Source organism: Asparagus officinalis, chromosome 8 (assembly GCF_001876935.1).
Source record: "Asparagus officinalis chromosome 8, Aspof.V1, whole genome shotgun sequence".
Lineage (NCBI taxonomy): Eukaryota > Viridiplantae > Streptophyta > Magnoliopsida > Asparagales > Asparagaceae > Asparagus > Asparagus officinalis.
Window position 1 is genome coordinate 18,418,682 of NC_033801.1, and position 27,745 is coordinate 18,446,426.

Genomic DNA, 27,745 nt, shown 5'->3' on the forward strand with positions numbered 1-27,745 from the left:
CAAACTCAAACAAGCAATATGATCACGGAGTTCGGACCTTCCGTCCTACGTCTCCGCTCCCCACTCCCGGGGAGAAATCTACTATCACGACCGGGTTTTCTACGCTCACCCGAATAACGTTTACAACCACACTATATCGGTTTTCAACGATCACCGATCAATGTATACACTCACTCACAATGTCGGTTTTTAACGTTCACCGATCAACGTCCACTCTTCACACTCGGTTTTCTAGTTCACCGAAAACACACACGATATGATCACGGAGTTCGGACCTTCCGTCCTACGTCTCCGCTCCCCACTCCCGGGGAGAAATCCACTATCACAACCGGGTTTTCTACGTTCACCCGAATAACGTTTACACCTCACAATATCGGTTTTTAATGCTCACCGATCAACGTTCACTCATCACACTCGGTTTTATAGTTCACCGAAAACTCCACAACACACTCAGTTTTCTAGCTCACCGAAAACCTTACAACACTCACAATGTAACAAATATAAATTTGTTCTCTACAATAGATGAGAACTCAATTAAGTACAACTCAATGTTACAATCTCTCACAACCCTAATATACTATGTATGCAAATACAATAAGCTCAAAGTGGGTGTGTGTAAAATGAGATAATATAATCAAATCTAAACTCAATATAAAAACTAGCTTTAAAGAATGATAATCAAATAACTAAGCAAATGTAAAGCTAGATAGAGTTTAGAAAACTTCTCCAATAGATGACAAGATTAGAATTGAATCACAAAACCGAAACACTCAAATGCTTAAAAGCTTCTTAAACTTAAACAAACACTAAACAAGTTTAAACCCTTGTTAAACTATTAAAAAACATTCTCTTGGATTGTTATAAGTGTTGAGGGATGATGGGTATTTATAAGAACTCAAGACAATAACCCAAAGCCAAAGAAAAGCCTAAAAAACAAGGCAAATCCCTAAAAAATCAGAATCAGGAAAAATAGAGCCGTTGGGCAACGGTAACTAACAGAGAGTTTTGCGGTCGACCGCTGGTACTGTAGCAGTACGTATCCGTTTTGTAAAATCAATTAAAAATAGTAAAAAAGCTCCAAAAATTATGAAATTTTGTAGGAAGGTTCTAGACATATATAATCACATGTTAGAAAAATAATTTCTGAAAAATAATTTCCCAATTGAGAGAAATAAATATTTTAACACAGATTTACAGTTTCTGAAAAACTGCTGACATACACGATTTTGTAAAATCAATTGGGCATAGTAAATCAACTCCAAAAATAGTAAAAACTGGAGGAAAGTTTCTAAACATGTAGATAAACATGTCAGAGAAAGAATTTTTCAAATATCACTTCCCATTTGTGAAAACTCATCCGTTTTGTAAAACATGCACGAACATGTGCACGAACGAAAAACGTGAATTTGTAAATTCCTTTAAACATAACAAATCAATTCCAAACTTGATGAAACTTTGATAAATGTTTGCAAATGATATTTTGAACATGTTACAAAAAGAATTTTCCAATTTACATTTGAATATCACTTTCCATTTATAAAAACTCATCTGTTTTGTAAAACATGCACGAACATGTGCACGAACGAAAACGTGAATTTGTAAATTCCTTTAAACATAACAAATCAATTCCAAACTTGATGAAACTTTGAGAAATGTTTGCAAATGATATTTTGAACATGTTACAAAAAGAATTTTCCAATTTGCATTTCCCAATTGTGAAATCTCATTATTTTGCAAAAGTGTTCAAAACATGAAAAAAGTGATATACATGAAGTTTGATGTTTTGACATAAACAATGTTTTGAAACTTTGCACAATGATTATAGAGACTTAATAAAATATGTATATGATGATTGTTAAGTCTATAAACTGAGAATACAATATTTGAGCTTAGAAACCAAATACGTGTGTGTATATGATATTGAGCTTAGAGTATCTACCACACATAATATATCTTCAATTAAGCTTGACTTGGTACACTTGCGGATGAAGCTTGAACTTGATCTTTAACTTGAATTGTACGTTGCTTCACTCCACAAATCCGCCAACCTCCATTTGATATCGTCGTTGAAGCGCTATTCCATCCATCCTCCAACAACGTTGTTTGTCTACAAAACATAGGAATACACAAACACTAGACAAACAACATTAGTAGTAAATTATTTGTAAATCATCATCAAAACAAGAAGGCCAACAGACCGGCGTTGACCCTAGGGTTTCGAACGTCGAATATTAACTTTTTGTTCACAACGCGTTGACTGGCGTTGACCTAGGGTTACGCGTTGACCGGCGTTGACCTTAGGGTTTCGAATCGTTCGGTGTTGATTAGTATGGATCTTGTCGAAATATCCAACAACCGACGAAAAGTAGGCGAACTCGGACTCGAAAAGGGGTTCGGGGGGCTCGAATTGGGTTGAGACACCCAAGGGTGTCTCAACTTGGCCGAGACACCCTTGGGGTGTCTCGGCCAAAACCACCCCCCCCCCCCCTTTTTTCCTTTTTTTTTTTGCTTCCCTTTCTTTCTTTTGTTGTTTCCTTTTTTGTTATTTCCTCTTTTGTTTTAATCTTGTTTCCCCTTTTGTTTTCCCCCCTCTTTCCAAATTTTCAAAAGAGAAAACTCCTTCTTCCTCCTTCCCTTCATACACCATTATTCCTCTCTTTCAAGAACTCAAAACCCATTAAAGCTCTTCCCCTAAAATTCGGATTTTTGCATCCCCTCCTTGGCCGAAATTTCCTCTCCTCCAAGCTAGGGTTTTTTCTTCATCCTCAAGCTCAAAGAAGGCTTCTTGGTTTTGGGTAAATCTCCTCTCACAAGCTCTCTTTTTTTTTTGAAAAGATTGTAGCTTTATGCTTGTAATGGGGGTATAACATGAATTTACATGCCAAGATCCTAGCTTTTTGTTCTCATGAGTTAAAAGATAGGCTCTTTGATGATGGGTTGTGTATGCACAAATATTTGGGGGTTTTATGCAAAGCTTGCAATAGGGCCGAAATTTGGGGGACTTTTATGCAAAAGTGGACTGAAATTTGAGGGTTTTCTATGCAAATATGGACTGAAATTTGGTGGTTATAATTCCATACTCATTTGGCCAAACTTTGAGAAGTGATTGTATGCAAAGAATCAACGTTGTTTGAGGGGTTTATTTGCAAAAAAGCAACCCAAAATTTGTAGAGGGGTTTATTTGCAAAAAAGAGCTGAAATTTTGATGCTGAAATTCCAAAAGTTTAGAGCACAAACCCATGACCAAAGCTTTGATAAAGGCATGCGGAAACTAAACCGAAATTTGTGGGGGGTCTTTTTGCAAGATTGGCTAAATTTTACAAATGGGTTTATTTGCAAAATTAACCAAAATTGTGGGATGTTGGGGGTGCTAGATGATCAAATATGATGACCATGACCCAAATCGAGCGTGTCCTTGACTCGAATTTAGCCTTGAACACGAGGGGTATTTTGGGTATTTCACCAAAATTTACCGCAAAACGACAATCGTTGTTTTTTTTGCATGCACGAAATTTATAGGTTTAATTAGACTTCAACTATAATATCCTATTTATTCATAGGACTTTAGTTCAAGTTCTTAATTTCCCTTTTATATTTCGTGTATTCATATTTTAGATTGTATCTGACTTGCTGCTTTTCATCGCAGGTTTTCGATGCCTCCACGTCGATCTCGACATCCTAGGAGTCGATCCCGTTCGCAGCCTAGTGAGGAAGAAGTTCCCACAGCATCCTCCCCTCCAGCGGCTTCCTTTTTTGTGGGTGAGAATCTTTATTTCTGTATCCCTGATTGATCCCTTCGCGGGTCATTAAGGAAGAACCGATACCCTTCTTCGCGGGGGTTGAGGTTTCAGGACATAATTCGCGGTTCTGTTACACCCTCGTTTGGCCCCTTCGCGGGTCATTCGAGAAGGGCCGACACTCTCCTTCGCGGGGGTTGAGGTTTCGGACTTGTTTTGCTTAGCCAATTCAAGTCTTCTGGTATATTGGGGCGATCTTGTGTCGTCTTACACCTTGTAGGTCGGTGTATGTTACCACGTTATTTACGTGATGATGCATACCGCTCTTTCGGTGTAGGACACTCAAAATCGTCTCTCCAATTACCCCGTAAATGATCTTATCTCGTTTTTTATGAAATGGATTTTCTGACTCTATCCTTGTGTTTTGTTGCAGTCGAGTTCCCCTCGGGCAGCCTCCCTCATCATGCCCCTACTGGTTGCAGCAGAGAAGTTTTCTCTTCGGCTTCCATCAGGCAGGCCATTGGTCCACTCCCTCAGTTCGACAGAGATCGTTCCGACGAATCCTGTCGTTTGATACAGGATGGAGGGCGTCATTGCTTACGCCAGCTGATTACGGATGCTTCCTTTACTGCAGATTCTACTTCTACCCAGGCTTTAAAGAAGCCTAGTTTTCTGTTCGGAGATCACACTGAGGATCCTGCTACGTTGACTCTTACCGAGGAGCATTGGATGAATCTTCATGAAGGAGCTCTTCTATATATTCCCTCCATTCCTCGTCAATATTCTTTCACCCATTTGGAGGGACAGGCCGTGGAGCGACAGATGTCTTGGCATCTTACCGATGATGCTGAGCGAGTTCAGTATGGATATACCTCTCATCATAAGACTCCTGGTTCTGCTGGGTATCATTACATCCGCGGTCTTCGACCGGGGATTACGGGTCTTAATACTGCACCCCCAGGCGAGGTATCAGCAGCCGCTCCTACTGTGAAGAACCGTCTTTCTCACTGCCCAAGGGATGGTGGGCACGCATGACCAGTTTCGTCTTGGGGCGCTGGGAGAAGGATTTGAAGAGCAGTGGATTGTATGCACCTATACGAGCCACCATGTACGGATTCCCGGTCAGCTGCCGCCATTTCTTGGCGTTGTTGGAGACGTACATGCCTGATAGTAACACATTCCTGACCAGCGGCGGAGAGTTAGGGTTGGCCTTACACGAGATGCATCAGGTTTCTGGTCTTCCGATGGGGGATTGTCCATACCAGGAGTACTTTCCCTCGAACCAGCAGTTGGAGTGGTTGAAGAAGGATACTCCCGATATGTACGATACTCTTTGGGACCTCACCTGCCATTATCATACCTCCCTGATCCAGATTTCTCCTCCAGCGAAGAGGAAAAAGCAGATCAGCTTGAAGCAGTTTGCTGTCTATTTGTTCCCGAATTTGGAGGGTGATTCCGGCGAGCCCCTTCGTGAGTTAGACGTCTTGACCCCTACCGCCATTCAGCTAGCTTATGGGAGGGAGCTTTCCCTGCTCCCAGCGATGGTTGCTGGTATCCATTGTGGGCTTAGGTATCTGGTCAATGGTTTTGCGCAGGTGGGTTCTGAACCGTCGACCGAGCTTATTTGTGTGAAGGTCGAGCTTCCTTATGCGTATCTGATGGCGTGGCTTGTTCTTCACCGTCCTGACTTGATGTCGGCGCCCAGCGTTGTTGATGTCCCCGTTCCTTTCGTGCATTTGTTGGAGAGGAGCAGATGGCTCGGGAAGAAATTTAATGATGTACAACGAGAGCTTCAAGTTCGTAAGAGCTGGGAGTTCTTCAAGTGTTTTCCTCACTTTTCGGGTCGCTATGGTGATGTGCTGATTGATGAGGAGAAACCCAGAAGTAATCGGACTGTTCTCGACGTTGGTTGTTTCCGCTGGTTAGTGAACATCCGTGTTGGGTATCTCGTTCTCCGGGTGAAGAATCGTTGCCACATAGAGCCTTACCTTCCCTGTCGTTTTGCTCGTCAATTCGGCTATGACCAACTATATGTTGGGAATCCGAGCCGTAGTTTGAAGGTTGAGGGAGGGCTTATTGACGGCGTACGAGCATGGCTATGGACTATGGTGGGCTGCACCGGAGCCCACTTTGCTCTTCCTTCATATAGACGCCAGCCGATGATTACTTTCCTCAGTTGCAAGTGGTTCCTTTCTGCCAACGAATCCATAGGTGTGAGGAGTCTTTCAGAGTTACAGTCTGAGCACTCGGTCCAGATCGCTATGATGGCTGCTCGTAAAGCTGAGCTTGCTAGGAGACAGGGAAAGAAGCCTGCCAAACCTTCTCTCTCGAACGGAGACGGGACGAAGGACGATGAAGAGCTCCCTCCTACTGATAACGAGGACGAGACTTCTGAGGAGGAGTATGTGGATATAGATACTGACCAAGGAGGACTTGATGCAGGTTTGTCATGCTTTTTAGCCTTCTTTATCCATTTCAATTGGTATCAACAAACTGACTCTTATTACCCCAGGTAGGACAGTCGATGAGCACGAATCGCTCGCTTCTCGTTATGCGAGATCCAGGCTTAGTGGCCAAGCTCCCACACATGTTGAGACACGTTGCCAGTCCATGCATGAACGACCCGTTGGTTTTATGAGGGCTGGTACTCCGAAGAAGAAGAAGACTGCTCATAAACCACACGTCGGCCAGCGTCCCTATGGAGCGTATTTAGGAGACATCGCCGATGGAGAGGAAGGTAACATTTCGTCGTTTTCATTGCTTTAAGATGTCTCACCTTCTGGGATTCATAATCATGTTTTATGTTCCAGGGTACTATGACGAGGGCGAGCTTCCACCGGACCCCGTATTTCCTGGTTCTGATAATATGAATAATTTCATGCAGCAAATGTGCGACGCCATTCGGGATGGTTCTCTGGGTATTGATACGAACCTTAACACCGAGCAGGCTAATAGTGTCAAGCCCACCACTCTATGTCCAGGTATATCTAAATCCGATGATACCCTCATCGAGTAGCATTTGGCGGAGTTAGAGAAATCAGGATTCATTATTTTTTTTTTGTGCCTCACATTCTTTCAGATTTTCTGAAGAACTCAAGCATGGATATTGGGGGACAAGGATTTTCTGTTCCGGCTGCAGGTACTTCTGAGCTTTTCCTTCTTTCCCATCTTCTTGTATATATATCCAACACTTAAATTATTCTACAGATGTCGTGATAAAGAAACCAGTTGAGGATGAGGCCTTTCATGATGTAGGTTTCGAGGAACAGGGGTATGCCTCCGCACCAAGTTTCTCGGGACCTGAAATTGGATTATTTGCCGACATGTTGGCTGAACAAGCCACCAGAGGAACTGTGGGACCATCTTTTGAGAGTGATTCATTCACAGGTATATATCTGATTCCCTTCATTTTGCCTGATCTTTTGTCTGACTAACGAAGGATTAATATTACAGTGCCAGTCATTGGGACTACCCCAATATCGATTCCCGGCATATCTAGCTTACCTCGGAGTGACGGACTTGCAGGTACGCATACGATTTAGGGATATCGTGCTCCTTTTATTTGTCTGACTTTTGACTAATAGATGGGTGCAATCATAGGACCAGCCACCGGGACTGATACTCTTATGACTCCTGGCATTCCCCGTATACCTGAGGATGATGGACCTACAGGTATGCAGATGACCTTATCATCCCGACCCTCCTTATTTGTCCAAATTTTTATTTTGACTAATAAAGAAGTGTAACTATAGGACCAGCTGTTGTGCCTGATGCCACTACAGTTTCTGGGACTGATAGTTTGCCTGAGAGCGGTGTCTCCCCGTCACAGCCGAGAGGTATGACCGATTTGCCTACAGGGGTTGATATACCCTCCATGACTACTCCTGCAGTTATTTCGGAACCTGTCGGATCTCAGCCTGAGGGGACCTCCGTTGGCATTGGTATGCTCAGAATTTGCCTTTAAATTTTCTTATCGTATTCGATAATTTCTTAGCTTTCTGCACTGTTTCTTGTAGGATCTTGATCATCTCTCTATGAGCGTGTCCGCGCCCTCTTGGCTGATACCGATCCCGACAAAGACATTTTTCGTACAGACCTCGGCCTTTTTACCATCTTTTATAACAGCATGATCGAGAAACTTCTTCATCGAGGATATGGTTTCGACCAGTTTAGGCGTTCCTTTTCTCGTCACATGCCGATGTTCAGAGAAGAAGGGTATCCAGAGTTGGCCTATTCCTTTACCGCCGATTTTGCTGTTCTGGAGTCGGAGATCCGAGAGTTGAAGGAGCTGAAGGCTAATGGGGTTTCTTCCTTCGTGTCCTCTCAGATGGAGCATAGGCTGGCACAGTGGCGCGACCTGAGATCTTCCATCGGCAGTGAGCTTCAGTCACATGAGCATTCAGTTGCGCAGCTGATGGCTACCGTGGCGAGGAAGGATACAGATAGAGCCGAGCTACTCCGCTCTTTGGATTCCGGCCGCGAGGAAGTGGCTAGGTTGAAGGAGGCCTTGAAACACGCCGAGGAGTCCATTACTATCATTGCAGAAGACCTGGCTGGAGTAGAGCATTCTCGTGGACAGGCCCTCGAGAAGCTAGGATCTACACAGGAGAGATTGATGAAGCTGAAGAATGAAGCCGTGAAGATCTTGAGTAGTTCTGAGGAATCTGTCCGAGTTGGCCTGCAGGCAGAACTTGAGCAGAATTATATAGATAGGCTTTCTAGTTTAGAGTCTCATGTTCTTAGCCATCAGCTGCCTTCGGGCTAACGAGCTTTTTATTGTATGTTTTGACTTGATCTATTAATAGAGACTCCGCATTTGATTCCTTTATGGTATTTCTTTATTTATTTTGAACTCAGCGGTGATAAGATTTATGGGATTTTTGGCAAACCCCCAGCCTTCAACGGGTTTGATGTGCCTTTACCGATTACCGTTTGAATCGGGCTAGCATGCGGATTGTCTAAATCCGTTCCGCATGTAACGTTGTGCTAAGAGAGTGAATTCTCTGAGGCTTTGTGCTATGACGCCGAATACATAGGCTTCGCCTTTGTTACGGTAACAGGCTACCCGGCAACATGTGTTAGGTGTTGACTCGTCCCTACTTAGGCTTCGGGATAAAATTCCCCAGGTGTAGACCTTGGTGTCTTTTTCAATCGGTAAAAGACTAAACCGGCGATGCGTGTTAGGCGTAGACTTATCTCTATTTAGGAGTTGAGATAAAATTCCCCAGGTGTAGACCTTGGTGTCTTTTTCAATCGGTGAAAGACTAAACCGGCAACGCGTGTTAGGCGTAGACTTATCTCTATTTAGGAGTTGAGATAAAATTCCCCAGGTGTAGACCTTGGTGTCTTTTTCAATCGGTGAAAGACTAAACCGGCAACGCGTGTTAGGCGTAGACTTATCTCTATTTAGGAGTTGAGATAAAATTCCCCGTGCAACAGGTGCTCGGATTGGAAGTTGGGAATTGTGTTTTTTATCAGAACAAAGACGGATTGGGAAACAGGAGAGGAAGAATTTTATATTCTATCTCCCGGGACTGAAGAGGAAGAATTTTATATTCTATCTACAGTAGAAAAGGAAACTCAAGGTGGGATCTCCACCCCCAGAATCCGAAAAGATGAAACTAAGAGTGGGATCTCCACTCTGAGAATCGGAAAGGTTCAAACGACCCTAACTTTTATAGGATTGGTCATTTGAATCCAAAGAATCCCTCATTCATTGAGGAGAAAGCCCAATTTCGACCCTAACTTTTATAGGTTTGGTGGAAAAAGGAACAAATGTGGATTTTCGTTTATCGAAAAGGAATGACTCAGTCTTAGTCCTGACTATTTATAGGCTTGACTAAGTGAGATTGGGAACAACCCTAATTTTCATAGGTTTGATTGTCCAAAATGAAGGTGGACCTCTCGTTCATGGAAAGAATCGAGAGAGGAATTTGGCTTTGGCCCTAACTTTTATAGGTTTGACCTAAAAGCAAAGAGAGTAGAATACAGGCAGCGATGAAAATGCCAACTCGTATTATCACTCAAAGGAGGACTTTAATGCTAGGTGATTAGGACCTAACATATTGAGTCTGAGAATTACCAATGACTGGCGGATAGAAATTTTGGTGAATCTCCCGTTGATTAATTTGATCAGCGGGTGGTTTGGTGAGGAAAGATTAACCTGTTAAGGGATTGGATCTCATCTCACCAAAATAACTCATGAGAGTTAGAGAATTTTGATAATAAGAAGAAACATTTCAATGTTCTGAATTCGAACAAGAATTTCTTATTCATCACTTCTACAATGACTGGGTTATCCCTAAGAATACCACATGTAGTATTCTTTCGGGAACTTCCCGATACATTAGTTATCCTAAAGATACTAAGGATAGTATTTTTTCAGGAACTTGCCGTTTATCGGCATCATAAGCCGGTCGCCGTCCTTTGTGACTAGGCGATATGCGCCACTCGAGTAAACTGTCTCCACTACGAATGGTCCCTCCCATTTGGGTTCAAATTTGCCTTTCTTCTTGGAGTTAAGGATCATAGGCCGCCTCTCAGCTAAAACCAAATCCCCTTCTTTGAAACTCCGTTGTCGAACCTTTTTGTCGAAAGCTCGAGAGATTCTAGCTTGGTAGAATTCGATATGCTGTTGAGCTTCTAAACGCTTCTCGTCTAGTCTTTCAAGTTCTTCAAGGCACTTTTGATGCTGCTCTTCGGTCGTCATTTGAGTTGCTAGGGCAATTCGAAGCGACGTGATTTGAATCTCCAATGGAAGAACAGCTTCACATCCGTATACCAGTGAATACGGGGTTGCTCCCGTTGGTGTACGCACCGTGGTTCGATAGGCCCATAGAGCCGCGCCAAGCTTATCATCCCAGTCTCGTTTGTTTGTTTTCACGAGTTTTGACAAAATCTTTATGATAGTCTTATTGAAGTCTTCGGCTAGTCCATTCGCTGTGGGATTGTAAGCTGTCGAAGAGATGTCCTGAATTTTAAACTTTTCGCAAAACCTGATAAAGGTGTTGCTGACGAATTGAGGACCGTTGTCATGTATGATTCGTCTTGGTACACCATGCCGGTAGATGATATGGCTGACGAATTGAGGACCGTTGTCATGTATGATTCGTCTTGGTACACCATGCCGGTAGATGATATGGTGTTTGATGAATGCAATGACATTGCTTGTTTTAACTTCTCTGAGTGGAACTGCCTCAGCCCATTTGGAGAAGTAGTCGGTAATTGCTAGGATGAACCGGTCACCTTTGACTGACGGGGGATTTATAGGACCGACGATATCCATTCCCCAGGTCTCAAATGGCCATGACGTAACCGAAGGATGCAGATGCTCCGGAGGTTGGTGCATATAATTCGCATGTATTTGACATGCGTCACACTTTCGGGCATACGCGATTGCATCACTCATCATGGAAGGCCAAAAATATCCCATTCTTCTGATGCGGTCATAAAGCTTGGGGCCAGGTTGGTGCGCGCCACACTCTCCTTCATGTGCCTCTCTAAGGACTTCTTCGGATTCTTTAGTTGATAAGCAACGTGCTATCAACCCATCATACCCCCTGCGGTATAGCGTTCGATTCTCCGTATTATAGTAGAACCTTGGCGCTCTTCGTCGGATTGACTCTCTTTCCTTTATGTCTTCTGGTAGGATTCCATGCAAGACGTAATCGATGATGGGAAACGCCAATCTCGGGGTTCAAACTCAATTTGGGTAGAGTGTGTTTCCTTAATCTCTTCTTCTTCGTCCTCTTCATCATAGATCGGCACTAGGAGTTGATGCGTCCTTACTGTAACAAACTGTTCTGTTTCAGGAGGCTGCGCCAGGGATACGGCTAATGCCGCTAATGCGTCTGCGTAGGTATTATGCAATCGTGGAATATGTTCAATAAAGAATCCTTCGAATGATTCTGCCATCTCCACTGCCATCTTATGGTATGGTATTAAATCTTGGCTTCGGACCTCGTACTCTCCCTGAACTTGTTTAACTATCAGTTGAGAATCGCCGAAGGCTTCGAGGTACTCAACCCCCAGTTCTTTGGCGAAACTGAGTCCTATGAGTAATGCATTATATTCAGCTACGTTGTTTGAGCATGGTTCCGTCAATGAGTAAGCTCGAGGCATCACGTGCTTTCCTGGGGAAACTAAGACAACTCCCACTCCGGAAGAAATCTTAGAACTTCCAGGAGCACTTGCTACATTAGTTGCTCGTGAAGCGCCGTCGAAATACAAACGCCATACTTGCTGGTGCGAAGTTGCGTTTATCTCGGTGGTGTCCGTAGTTGGATTAGCTGCCAGGAGATCACAGATGGCTTGTCCTTTTACCGAATTCTGTTGTTTAAAATGTAAGTCGTATTGGGACAAGAGTAAAGCCCATTTCGCTAACCGCCAATTCATGAAAGCTGGTTGAGTCATGAATACTCGGACTGGGTTGACTTTAGAGATGACATAAATGGTCTGTCCGACCAGATAATGCCGCATCTTCTGAATGGCGAACACCAAGGCGAGGCACTCTCTCTCGATCATGGGATATCGAGATTCAGCACCTACCATGGTTCGGCTTAAATAATATACTGCCTGCTCATGACCGTTATCATCATCCTGTGCAAGTAATGCACTTAATGAGTGGCTCGTCGCCTTGACATAAATCAAGAACGGTTTGCCCGATTTCGGTGCGACGAGTACAGGAGGTTTTGAGAGATATTCTTTAATACTCTCGAATGCCTTTTGACAAGCATCATCCCATACAAATGACACGCCCTTCTTTGCGAGCTTAGAGAATGGTTGACATTTTCCTGAGAGGTTCGAGATGAACCGACGGATGTAAGCCAACCGGCCTTGCAATCCTCTGAGCTCCTTGAGGTTTCTCGGAGGCTGCAATTCATTAATTGCCTTTACCTTATCAGGGTCGATGTGAATACCTTTGGTAGTGACGACAAATCCTAGGAATTTACCACTGGACATTCCGAGGAAAGACTTGGGTCTTTAATGTGATCCTTCTTATCGCGACTTTTCACAACCAAATCATCCACGTAGCACTCGACAGTCTTCCGGAGATGCTCCTGAAAAATCTTCGACATGGCTCTTTGATACGTAGCACCTGCGTTCTTTAAACCGAAGGGCATGACCGTGTAGCAGAAAACGCCAATGGGTGTTCTAAATGCGGTATGCTTTTCGTCATCTGGATGCATCTTTATTTGATTATAACCAGAGAAACCATCCATGAAAGACATCCTTTCGAACCCACACGTATTGTCGATGATGACATCCGTGATAGGAAGGGGAAAATCGTCTTTTGGGCATGTTTCGAACCCACACGTATTGTCGATGATGACATCCGTGATAGGAAGGGGAAAATCGTCTTTTGGGCATGCAACGTTGAGGTCTCGAAAGTCGATACAAATTCTGACCTTCCCGTTCTTCTTAAGGTCTGGGACAATATTGGCAAGCCACTCCGGATGCTGCTCTTCCCGAACGAAGCCTGAGTCAATAAGCTTCTTAACTTCGGCCTCGATTGCTTCCATCATTTACGGATGAAACCGTCTTTGTTGTTGTTTGACAGGTTTGACATCCGGTTTAATATTAAGACGATGTACCGCCACGTTCGGATCGAGTCCTGGCATGTCTTCATAATTCCAGGCAAACACATCGATGTACTCCCTGATAAGAGAGATTAACTCCTCTTTCTCTTCAGGCGGGAGGCTGTCGCTAATGAATATAGGCTTCAGATTATCTTCGCTACCCATATTCACCTGGAGTACTTGATCTTCGGTAGGAGGTTCTCTTTGTTCGAACCTATCACCATACTGCATGTTATGATGAACCCAAGGGTCCTCCCAAGTCGGCATCTGATCGTCTTCTTCTATTGTCGCAGGGTCAACCGTAGCCATATTCGACATTAGCTTTTTGAACATTTCACCAAGACTAGTGTCGGAATCCCAAGCCGAAGAGTCAGAAGAATATCCACTTCTAGCTTTGTTAGCAATTTGATCGATGATTTGCCAGCAACACTCATCGTCGGATGAGGAGACATAACCAAGACCTCTTTTGTAGCGATAATAATCATCGGGGTTTCCCTTTGGTACATAGGCCATTCGAGGTGGAACTCGCGGACCTCGACTGAAGCAAAGGCCCTCTCTGAGTGTGAAGTCATATCCATACTTCTCCATTAGATCGCGCGCTTTTGCGTCATACCTAAATAAGTGAGGAGCAGGTTTATCATCATCAACTTCCTCTTCTAATAAGTGATCGGGTATCGGAACTTCTTTTCCTTTGCCGTAGACGACTTCTTTTCCACCCCCTGTTCCCGTGGGGATGACAAGTGTCGCTCCGCACGGATCTTGTACTTGTTTTTTTGTCATGCAAAATGATTGAAGTGGCATATACAATTCAGGGTTATCATACAATTCTTTAGTAATATCATCCAGACACATAGAGTACTCTAAATCATCGTTTATTGATAGTTCTTCGGCAAGTTGCCAATTACAACTACTTTCCGATGATTCATCATCGTCAAGATTGATTACAATGGGTACAATGTCATTAAGTACAAAACCACCATCATAATCAAACCCAGCTTCGGTGTCAGCTTCATCCCCGCTGTCCGTTCCTTGGGCCGATGGTTCAGTATCGGATTCGGCGCCGTATAAAAGGGAATCAGTGAAATAGTTCTCTAATCCCTTAAACGGTTGCTTATCCGCGACTACCGTCTTGACTTCATTATTTGCATCCACATACTTGAGGCATTGGTGCAGAGTTGACGGGACTATAAGATTGCCGTGGATCCAAGGTCGACCCAACAATAAATTATAGGATGTTTCCGCGTCAATCACGTAACAAGTGACTTCTGATTTTAAATCCCCGATCTGGCATTTGATTCGAATCTTCCCCAAGGGTCTGGACCCGCTGGTGTTGAATCCGTAAATTGTAGTGCCGGTGGAGGCTAGTTTGCTAGTCAGAATTCTGAGATGATGCATCAGTCGGAATGGCATGATGCTAACAGCAGAACCCGGATCAACTGGGATCCGGTTGACCATGCTGGAGCCAATGTGCCTTGTGAAATACAAAGGCCGATCATGCTTTGAGTTCTTCGTCTGCATGTCTTCTTTGGTAAAAGAGATGCAAGGAAAGTGGTGTGCCGCGAGATTACAATGTTGAACTGATGGCTCCGGTTCTCCAGAAGACGGCTTGATTCGAGTCAAGAAAGCTTCGGAGTCGCTCAAGGCTTCCTGTAATGCTTTCCTCGTGTCTTTTGAAAGACGCAACAGTTCATACAGGGTTATCCTAGCTGGTATATTAGCTAACTGTGCCATGATGTCAAAATGAGGTGGAGAGCTCGCCTTTCCCGGTTTGTCTTTCCCAATCGGATGATTGAATCGAGACTGCCTCGGGTTTTGGGCTTCCTGGTGTAGAGGCTCTTTCCCCTTCTCTTTCTGCTGGACTTTCTCCGTAGCCATAGGCGTTGGGGGAATTGCTGCAATTCCTAGTTCCGCCAATGTCTTGGAAGGAGCGGTTTTGGTACCTAATTGCTCGGAAGCATCCGGGTACTTGTAGTGATACTCATTCCCACTTCGGGTCTCCTGTTCATCTTCAGAAAGTGGGAAGGCTGGAATTTTCTCGTCGTCTTCTCCTGGAATGGCAAAAGCTCCATAACAAGACTTACCTTTTCCTTTTGACCTTTTCTTGGAAGAGGCTCCAGACCATTGTTCATCTCCAATCAAATCTGGATGAACCCAAAGAATCTCACCATTCGGGGCTGTGTGCGGTACAAGTCCTTTCTGGCGCTGTTTGTGAGGATCATCGTTCACGGTCTTCACTGCTGCATTTATTACTGGCTCATGCTGAAACCAGTTCAAGGGAACAGAACCGAAACTAATCGATACTGCATTTGCACCTACCTTCTTCTCCTTAGGTTGCTTCATAGTAATGACCCCGACATCGATCAGAGCTTGGATCTTATCTTTAAGGGCATAGCACGCCTTGGTAGGATGGTGCACTGCTCTGTGAAATGCGCAGTATTTTGGATCATTGACTCTCTTAGCATCTTCCTGATCCTGGACCGGAGGCAATTTGATCTTATTATTCTCAATGAGGTACTTAAAGATACCGGGGACTTCATCCTCTTTGAACGAATAGACCTTCGGGAACTTCGGCTCCGAGGCTTTTGGCTTCTGGGGCTGCTGTTGCCATCTTGATTGTTGAGGTGCCTTTTGTTGCTGCTGTTGCGGTTATGCTTGCACCTCGAATGTTTGATTCGCGTCCACAGCATTCGCATGTGCTTTTCCCTTACCCTTAGGGACAAAGTTCTGTTGCGGAGTGTTATTTGCTATTTGGCCCCTTTCCGCCTTCTTCTTTTTAAGGAATCGTTCGGCTCGTTCTCCTCGCACCTTCAGATCCTTCCAGGTCTTTGGCGGTGCCATTCCCATAGCTTCCAGGATGTCCAATGAAAGATTATTATGACAGGTCTCGAGGATGAAATCTTCGCTGACCGGATCCCTGCAATTCATTGCTTTAAGGGTTCATTCCCGGAGATTATTCCTAAGTGGGACTTAAAATATATTAAGTGTTGGGTAGGGGAACCCTTTCCATCAAACGGCGTAAAGTTGATTAAATTGAACTTTGCCGGATATGGAATTGATTCCCACTCCCTTGGGTATGGACATGGTATGCCGGACCTCTTCACTTCTTGAGCATTCATCAATGCGTTGATCTTGCTCTCTAAGTCCTTCATTTTCTTGTCTTCACTCGTATCTGTCTTCGAGTGGTTTCGGGGAGAGGTAACGTGATCCTCTTTCGCATTATCATCTGAGGGACCACCTCAATTATTGTTGTTGATGGGAGGGATGTTCATGTTGGCATTATCCTCTTCCCGTTCAATCTCCTCTTGATTCGGATTATTGCGACGACTGGGTTCTCCTTGGTGAGTCGTCAGTGCCGCGATTTGCTGGTCATGCATCTCTCTCATCTGCTGCATGGCCATCTCCATCTCGAACTTGAAAGCTTCCTTCTGCTTAGTCAGGGCATCTTCAAGCATCTTGGTTACTTGTTCGGCGCTGATCATAAGCGACTCGTAGGGTTGCCCCGCACTAGATGCCGTGTCATCGGATACCATCATCTGACACCTCCTCTTCCAAAGGAAGTCCCTTTTGCATCCTTTGGTAATTCTTTCGCCTATTGATCCCTGACCGCAATCGAGTCATGTGTTGGGATGCTTCGGCAAGTTGATCTGAGCTAGAGTGTCGTGTCGATTTCCCTCTACCGGTCATATTAGCAGACACTTCTAGGAATTCGTCCTCTTGGCGGACAGGCTTCTTCCTACGGAAACGCCTTGGCTTGGTCTCGGACGTTCCGGTGGAGATTCTCTCGAACACCGAAACTCTCCTTAGGGCTTTAGCACAGCACCATTCTGACAGTACTGCCTTGATTATATTGGCACACGGACAGTGAGATTCCGTGTCTTGAGCGTCTCTCTTTCGATACTTACCCGCACCCCCAACTCTATAGTATAACTCATCAGTTTGATAACTGGAGCAACCTACAGAGTGTTGGCATGACTTCCCAGGTATAACACCATCATCATCAGACGAATGTGCTTCCCTCTGGGGATATGACGCTTTATTAGCGTTTTCAAAAGTCGCTCGTTCAAGTCTACGCTTTTGCGAGCGTGAAAACTTAACGGGCTCTTGAACTTCGACACGTAATCCAATGCGGTCGGTAACATGGGCTTTCCTTCTATTGTCTTTCTCGGGGGGGTTAGCACGACCCCCAGTCTGGTTTGTTGTTTGGGGACCTTTCAACGGTCCCAATCGCTCCTTGACAGGTGTCTTGCCTCGGTTTTCCGGTAAAGGACCGAGACGACCTTTTAAAGGAACCTTAGATCTAGAAAGACCCACGTTCTTACCTGGCTCCGCCGGAGGGGCAAGGGAAACGGGATATGGATTTGATGAAGGTTGGACGGCAATTCCGTCCACTTTTGCCTTTGGCGCCGGTTTTGCCTTTGGCACCCACATCTGCTTGTGTTTTGACGGCCTCTTGACCGTCTCTTCTTTCTGCATCTCTTCTGCTTTCTGCAGAAGGGCTCGGGCATGCGCAAGCAATGCGCGGCGTTTCTTGATTCGCTCTTCGAGGGTTGAACGAGTCCTCTTGACACGAACCCATTCGTTTGTCTCTGTCTTGGAGGAGGAGTTGGTTGTGCGCCGTTGTTGCTCTTGGCGCTGTCTGGACTTTAGATCCTCATTGTAGCGGATCCCGTCCATCGATTTTGTGGCCTTGGCCAGTTGTCGCGCAAGGCGTTGGCGCCGTCTTTAGCGCACCCTCTTTGACAAGGTTGGAACACCTTCAGCAGTTGACTTCGCGGCAGAAGGGAGATCTGGATCTGCAGCTTCCACCACGTTAGACGCCATTGGAGCGTCGCGGTGAGTAAGTGCAACGGTGGCGAGGGGATCTTGGATCTTTGATCCGGAGGGCCCGCGAGCACTCTTGGAAGATGAAGTCTTCCTGCGCCCGTTTGGAGAGGCGGATCTGGAGGAGGAGGAAGAGAGATACTCTTCAAACTTCTGTTGATCGAACTCGTATTCGATCTCTTCGTTCACCCGGATCTTGAAGGCCGGTTGCGTCACGACGGCCTCGGCAGCGAGGCCGTTGGCTCCCACTGTGGTCGCCAGTTTGTTTTCGTCGAAAGTTACCTTCATCATTGATTTCATTAAAACTTCAAACGCTACAAATGAATTCAAACAACAAAGAAATAAAAATTACAACTTTCTTGAAAATAAACACAAGATCCGTTCGTCGTCTCTTGCTTGCGTGGGTCTTTAGCCTGTGACGGGGATGTTGATATCCGTGGACTACCGGGCAATCAGATCTGGTCCAGAGCTTCGTCGATCCGCGAAGAGATGGCTTGTATTTATAGGCATGAGGGGTTGCGGAGCGGTTAAAACTGCTTAAAGGGGTCAAATCTGCCTTGAGACACCCTAGGGGTGTCCTGGCCTGGCCGAGACACCCTTGGGGTGTCTCGGCTAAACCAAGACACCCTTGGGGTGTCTTGGCTTCGCCGAGACACCCTTGGGGTGTCTTGACTTGGCCGAGACACCGTAGGTGCCTCAGTTCAGCCTTGAGACGTTTTCAATGCCCGTTTGACTGTTTTCGCTGTAACTTCTTTGTCTGAACCCGGATCTGAGTGATTCCAAATGCGTTGGAAAGCCTACAAGGAGTTCTATCAGCTCCAATGGTTGGATTATCTGTTGAATGAATGAGACACGAAGGGCGTTGTTCCTTTTGTAAACACCGCGGGGCTCTCGATTAGCCCGTACCTTCGTTATTCCGAAATTCTGTCGGCTCACGTAGTTCGTCGATTCACTTCAATCGTTCACCGACGTCAATCGAACTCCTGTGAACTGGATAGTAATGTTCATCATCATTCCTTAACACTGAGCTGTTCGTAGAGACCTATAGGCAATTTTCGATGCCTACAAACCCGCAATCATAAACATAAACATCTCAGAATATTTACTCTTGATAAGCATATAGGGATATTTATATTTAACAGTCCAGGATGACTATATTCCCACTCAACCCTTAATCGAATGGAACTAGTACGTCGGGCGAAAAATCCAAACAAGGAACCCCTTATATATATACCATATATTCCAAAAGATTAAAAATTAAGTGGAAATATCCTCATTCTAGTGTTAAATCTAAATATAACCACACAAATAATCGCACACATAAATCAATCCACTTCCTCAATAGGTGTAGGAAGTCGCGCGACATAACATCTTCGCGCTCCCGAAAATTATCTTCGATGTCTACACTTAACCTTCAAAAATGTAAATACCCCCACTTAACCCCTAATTAAATGAAACAAGTACATCGAGCGAAAAATCCAAACAAGGAACCCCTCATATATATACCATGTGTTCCAAGTACTTAGGAGATAAGTGTTAATACCCTCATTTTAGTGTTAAGTATAAACATCACCATACAGGTAACCATAAGCCATAAACAAGTCATACAAAAATTTAATTTACTTGATCAAACAGGTGTGGGTAGTCGCGATGTATATCCTCCTCGCACTCCCAAGAAACCTCCTCAACTCCTTTCCGGTTCCACTGAATTTTCACCAAGGGAAAAATATCTTGTTTCTAAATTTCCTATCTTCTCTAGCAAGCATACAAACTGGGATTTCAATCGTAGTCAAATCATCCTGAAGCTAAATCTCTGATGCGTTCAACACTCACTGCTACTCTTCATCATGTAATTGCTTCTTGAACATTGAAACATGAAATACTTTATGTACACTAGACATCGATGCTGGAAAGTCTAGTCCATATGACACAGTTCCAATGCTCTCCAAAATCTGATAGGGTCTAAATGTATCTCGGCGTAAGCTTTTTTTTTTGTCTCCCGAATTGCTAAACACCTTTCCTATATGATACCTTCAGCATAACTAGATCTCCAATTCGAAACTCCAAGGGTCTTCGTCTCTTATTAGTATAGCTCTTTTGCCGACTCTAAGCGGCTAGAATCTGATCTCTGATAAATATTACTTTCTCAGTAATCTGTCTCATAAGCTCTGGCCCAAATATAAAACTCTTCTCCGGCTCTACCCAACATATAGTCGATTCTGTAAGGCCTCCCGTACGTTGCTTCATATGGGGTCATACCGATTGTCGCTTGATAATTATTGTCCTAAACGAACTCTATCAGTGGAATATGATCCTCCCAGCTACCTTGAAAGTCAATGACACAAACCCGCGACCTGTTTTCCAACATCTAATTTACTCTCTCCATCTGACCATCCATTTGTGGGTGGAATACACTACTGTAAGATAAATCTGTTGCCAAATGAATCCTAGAAACCCTTCCAAAAATGCAGAATGAACACTGAATCTCGATTCTAATATCATCGTATCTGGAACTCCATGAAGTCGAATTATCTCTTGAATAAATATCCTCGCATACGTCTCAGCTGTATAGTTAGTCTTTACTGGAATAAAATGTACTGACTTCATTAGTCTATCTATTATCACCCAAACAGAATCATTTTCTTTCTTTGACTTCGGGAACCCTACAATAAAGTTCATAAAAAAAATATCCGTCCACTTCCGTTCCGAAATGGGTAAATGTTGAAGTGTTTCTGTCGGTCTCTGATGTTTCGCCTTCACTTGCTGACAGGTAAGACACTTATCTATATACTCTGAAATCTTCCTACACATATCACTCCACCAAAAGTGTCTTTTTAGGTCCTTGTACATCTTAGTTGTTCCTAGGTGTATTGAATTGTGAATTCATAGTCCTCAATAAACTCAATCTACCGCCACTGTCTCTGGTTGAGTTTTTCCTGGGAGAAAGATACTTCAAACTCTGGTGGTCGGTGAACAACTCAAATTTCTGGGTCTACATCAAGAGGCCTCTTAAACCTGCTAATGATGTATCTGTGTAAACAACGTATGTCCTGTTGCTGCTCGGAATAGTCAAAACCGGCGTTGTAGTCAACTTAGTCTTTAAAGTATCAAAGGCCTTCTGGCACTCCGTGTTCCAAATGAACTATATACCCTCCTTCGTAAGGTGTGTAAGTGGCGCCAAATCTTTAAGAAGTCTAGGATGAACTTCTAGTAATAACCGGCTAACCCAAGAAGCTTCGAATCTCTGTCACCATCTTCGACGGTTCCAAATCAAGAACTGCTGTAACCTTAGCCGGATCCACTACTATATCCTCTCTGCTAATGACGTGGCTGAGAAATTCTGACTCCTGAAAGTCAAAACTCGCACTTGCTGAATTTGGCATAGAACTGATGCTCCTGTAGATTCTGCAAAGCTAACCTTAAATGCTACTCGTGTTCTGCCTCCGATCTCAAATATATGAGAATATCATCGATAAAGACAATCACAAACTAGTCTAAGAAGGAACGAAAAACTCAGTTCATCAAATCCATGAATACCACGGGTGCATTAGTCAACCCAAATGGCATGACCAGAAACTCGAAAGATTCATTCGAATCAGGAAAAACGGCTTTGGGAAAATTCATCTCCCGAACTCGTAACTACAATAACCCAAATCAAAGATCAATCTTTGAGAAAAATATTGCGCTTCGCGCAGCTGATCGAACAAGACATAAGTCCTATTAAATCCGGATAGTGAACTTGTTCACATCATAAAACTCTACATAAAATCATAAGTCATTGTCCTCATTCTCCCGAAGAGGATCAGTGCTTCCATAAACAAAAAGATACTCCAGTGAGTAATACTCTAAAATGATAATTCATTTATCTATTTCTATCTGTAGCTCCCTCATCTCAGTAGGTGCCGTACGATAGGGTATTCGGGATATCGGTACTATGCTCGGCTGCAACTCGATGCAGGAACCAACCTCTCTCACTAGAGGAAATCTAGGTATGTTTTGAAAGACATCCTGATACTATGAGACAACTCCGGTCTCACACAAATCAGCACTTCGGTCCCTCAGCATCACCTACTCGACGTATACCAGCTCCGGTCTCACACAAATCAGCACTTCGGTCCCTCAGCATCACCTACTCGACGTATACCAGAAATGACCCCACATTCTGGTCACCCTGTGAGACTTCGGTCCCTCAGCATCACCTACTCGACGTATACCAGAAATGACCCCACATTCTGGTCACCCTGTGAGATTACTACTATCTATACAAATCCAACGAATGCTCACAAGTTGACTATTTCAGTAAAACAGTCGATACTAATATGGTATGATGATAGCTAATCCATACCAAGAAAAAAAATGCCAAAATTCGACATCAGCAACACGATCAACTCAATAACTAACTCAAACTCATCTAGTCTGATGACACATCTCCTACAGATAGAAGGGACACTCCCTCTAGAGGAGTAGAGACTGACAACGCAATATCTAAGGAATGTGCTACAAGCTGAAACCTATCAACGAAGATATGAAAGATAAGAGATAAGCAATTTCCTAACTCAAACTAGATCCGAGTTGGAAAGAAAATCACGAAGAAAGCTCCACTCGTACCCTGATCACGCGGTACTACTGAATAGACTATGTTGGATAATGTAAATCCCCTGGATAATGCAAATATGGTCTGCTGACCCTTAATCCTCGGATTAATAAGTAGTACCTTTATTTCCCTACTGCTGGCTAAAATTACGACTCTGAGACTATCGACCGAGACCTATATCATGATGACTTCCTGCTGGTGTACTGCGACAAGTCCTTCTCTCTCTGTTCAATCTTGTTATAATTATAACGTGTACCTCGAACTCTGTGCTGCTTCGGCGCTCTCTAATCATATTGTACTCCTTTCTTATATTGTCCTTGTTACTGGGGTAAAATCATTCTCCCGCTGCTAGGTTTCTCTAGATTTTCACAATAGTTCTCTTGCTATTGTCATTTACTATTCTGGTTTTGATTTCTTCCTTCACTACGGGTATATCTCTCTGCTTCACTTAGACCAGCTCTAACAGCTTGTTGAAGTAGTGACTAGAATTCTCCCAAATAGGTGATAATTGCTACCCCGTTAAAAATCTGGATGTTGTTGCTATCCTCCAGCGATGTCCTCAATGCTAAATACATCTAACTTCTGCTTGGTACTAAGTTGACGTTCAAGAAATTTTCACATACTCCTTCCCTTATAGATTGCAAATGAAGTTGTTGCGCCTTGAAACTCTGGTGCTCTCATTGTTTGATATCTTTCTTATTCTTTCAGAGTTAAACCTCCTGCTCTGCGGCTCTATAAACAGCTGATTGTGGTGGTGGTGCTTTCATAAGTATTGCTTCTTTACTTTCACGACAGGTACAACCGGTGATGGAACTCCTGAAAGTGGTACTACTGACGGAAATAAATACACTTCTTGCTCCTCGAGTGTTGTAATATCTTGTTGCTAACGGTGCCATGAAGTCGATCAAATACTGTGGAGCCTGCTGCGGTTCGGCTCTGCATGCCCAGCTCTCCAGGTACGAGTTTTACCTCGACCACATCCTCATTTCGATATTTATAATATCAAAAGAAGAGCTTAATTTTCACAGTAAGTGAGATAGCAAAAATACATATATATATATTTAACGTATTACAGTACGAATTCAATAGACATAGTATTCACGCAAATACTTTTAGTCAAAATAAAATAGTTGTCGTAAAAAAAAATTCTTAATTTTTTTTTGAGATATACGCATATATCGTCCTCACTCATACTAGGAAACCCTTACGGACTCTATACATGAATCCTAAGAAACTCTATCCTAGCTCCACGACTCGACACAGAATGATCCTAAGGATACTGGAACTAGAGCTCTGATACCAACTGAGACGCCCCTGGGTTCACACAAGACTACAGTCCAAGGTGAAACCAGGAATGTCAAACCTACCATGCACCACACTGTGCAATAACATGTTTCACCATCACAATTACTATCTCTCTAGTAGAGTCAATAACATGTGTAGGTACAAAAGCAATTGAAAGATAATACAAGAATCAACTGATGAAATGATAGAGATCAAACTAATATTTTATCATCTAACATACTGAAATACAAGTGAATGTCTGAAATAAATGAACTGGAGTTCTCAACAAGTCTCAAATACAAAATGTCTGATAAGAGGAAATAAGGCACATAGCCTTTACAACTTCTAGAATAAAACTCTCAAATGTCTAGACAAAAGTCTACAGTGGAGCTCAAAAGAAAATATAACTAAATAGACGGCTGAAGCTAAAGTGCATCGCCATCAACCTGTGACTCTCCGGGCTCCTGGCTCGTTACCTGAAAGGGGGAGGGACAACGAGCGTCAAAGCGCTAGCGAGCAACATCACAACCAACCCCAAGGGAAAAGGGCTCGTTGTATACAGAAAATACAGTTATTACATAATAGTTAAAATCATTGATCCTAGCAAATAATGGGTTTTAGTATTTAGGAAATTACAACACGAGCATAAGTACATCGAGCGAAATAATCTAAACAAGGAAACTCTCATGTATATACATTGTATCTCAAATTGTAAATCCCTAATTACCAAACCCGAAGTCTAATACATGAATAATAAACTAAAAGAAACAGCCCATCTCAATACTTAATCAAAAGTCACGCCAAAACCATATAAATGTCAAAGGGTCAGTATCACATAAATGTCGTGTCCAGCCTAGGTAGCTATCATGTCCAAATCTTATGTAATCATGTCATGTCCTGATTCAGATAAGTGTCATACTCATAGCTTAACAATTGTCCAACACATGGTCTAATATGTAAATGTCCAACACGAGAACTGAAATGGATTATAGTCCAACACGAGGACTTCAATGGATTATAGTCCAACACGAGGACTTCAATAGATTATAGTCCAACACGAGGACTGAACAAGCTGTGCAAATATCGATGAGATATGTGAAAAGATATACTTATACAAATTTCACACGTGTCTCGATGTGCGATTCTAAATCGGTGTCCTCGGTCATCTATCATGCATAGATATATAGTAAAACTAAAACCTAGTATCAGATAATCGAGACAAATCCCTCGAAAGCACGAACAAAACAATAAAACCAATAGTGCACCAAAACTGTGCGGCGGTCGCCCGCGGAGGCCACTCCGGTCGACCGCGCGCAGAGCAGAAACTTACTGCTCAGCCAAAACACTCCGCGGTCGACCACCGAGCACACCGCGGTCGACCGTGCAAAGGGCAGACAGACTCTGTCCTTCTGCGCGCCCAGCGGTCGACCGTCGCGTCCACTGTGGTCGATCGCGAAGCAGACAGAAGCCCACTTAGGGTTTCCGCCAGCTTCGAAACAAATGCAAACTTGATGATTTCTTTGTTAACAAAAATCTAACATTTCTAATATGTCATATGGAAGAAAAAAATGGAATTTAAACGTGTAAACTACATCCCCAACACTCTAAACACATATGAAATATGTTAAAAATGTTTTGAAAACAGTAAATCATGATTTAACTCTTGTTTAAGCAATTTCAGATCTAGATCTTCACTAAACAAAATATTGGTGAGCTTTTATAAACTGAAACATTTGATTCTTGCAATCCACATTATAGAGAATCCATCTTTATACAAAAATACCTTTTAGGCTCATCAAACTCATGAAAAATCATTATAAAAATTCGTAGAAATATGGGTGAACCTTTTAGGCTCATCAAACTCATGAAAAATCATTATAAAAATTCGTAGAAATATGGGTGAGGGATTGGGTGAGATGTTACTCGCCTCTGAGGTGAACAAAGCTCCTGGATTCGCAAGAGGATGATCCCCTTTGCTGATCCGCACAAAAATCCATCGCAAATCCTTCGAACTCCTCAAAAATCACCAAAAACGAAGGTAGGGTTTGAGAGGAGAGAGAGAAGGGGGGCTGAGGCTATTAGGGTTCAAAAGAGGGTTCTGAGAGCTTCAAAACGAGTATATATATCTAGTGTAACAACCGGGTTTGATATAAACAAAACCAACCCAAAAACAGAACTGAAACTGGCGTCTGCGCGCCCAGCGGTCGACCGCCGAGCCCACTGCGGTCGACCGTCTGACAGTCTGCACACAGATTGAGGTTCGGTATAAAAGTCATAACTTTCTAATACGACATCGAAATGAGGTGATCTAAGATTCGTTGGAAATCTGTTGAAGAGACCTACAACTTTGGTCTTTTGGGTTTCTCCAAATTCTAACTGAATCGATATGTAAAACACATAAACTCTTAACTAGTCATAAATTTCCAGATTTATACCTCGAGCATGATTTGTGCATTTGCTCTTATATATATACATATATACATTAAATTGATCTCAAATCAATTCCTAGAATACTCAAACATCATAATATATTATTTATAAACATATAACATATTTATTATTATTTATCACCAAATATTCAAATTTTGGGGTTTTACAAAAAATTTATGTTTTTTATGATCTATAACTAATGATTTTTTCTTACAATTTTAATTCAATTTAATAAATGTAAAGTTATTATCTTTACACAAAAATTTATGATTTTCATGAGTTATAGCCCATGAATTTTATAAATTTTTATTTGTTATAAATGAAAGCAAATTTATTATTTGTACATAAAAATTTATAATTTTCATGAGCTATACTTCACAATTTTGTCAAGTTTTATATATTTTGAATAAATGATAATTTATTATGTGTATCCTAATATTCACTAATTTTATGAGCAACAATTCATGATTTTTATTAATTTTATTTATTTCTCCCGAATGCAACTTTATCATGTGCAAGTTAATGATTTTCTGATGCATAACCCATAATTTTAATCATTTTTGTTCATTTTGTATGAATGCAAATTTATTATGTGTACATAAAAATTTTAAGTTTTCATGAGCTATAATCCATGATTTTCATCAAAAGTTGTTCATTGGTATGAATGCAAATTTATGTTTTTCATGGGTTATAACCTATAATTTTTATAACTTTTATTTATTTTAAATGAATGCAAATTTATTATGTGTACATAAAAAGTCATAGCTTTTATGAGCTATAACCCAAGATTTTTGTCAAGTTTTGTTCATTTTAAATGAATGATAATTTACTATAGATTATTTTTTTGTTCATTTCTTATGAATGCAAATTTTTTATGTGACATTATAATTCACATTTTTATGATTTATTACCCATAATTTCCTACAATTTTTATTCATTTTAAACTATAAATTTATCATATGTGCATTAGAATTTGAAATTTTTATAAATTATAACTCATGATACTTACAAATATTAGTTTGTTTTGAACGAATGCAAATTTATTATGTGTACATCCAAATTCATGATTTTATGAGCTATTACGCATAATTTTGATAATTTTTGTTCCTTTCTAAAGAATGTAAACTAATTATGTGTACATTAAAATTTGTGATTTTTATTAGCTATAACCCATAATTTTTGTTAATTTTTATACATTACATATGAATGCAAATTAATTATTTACACCTTAAAAATTCACATTTTTCTTGATCAATAAACTAAGATTTTTGATAATTTTTTTTTATTTCTAATGAATGATA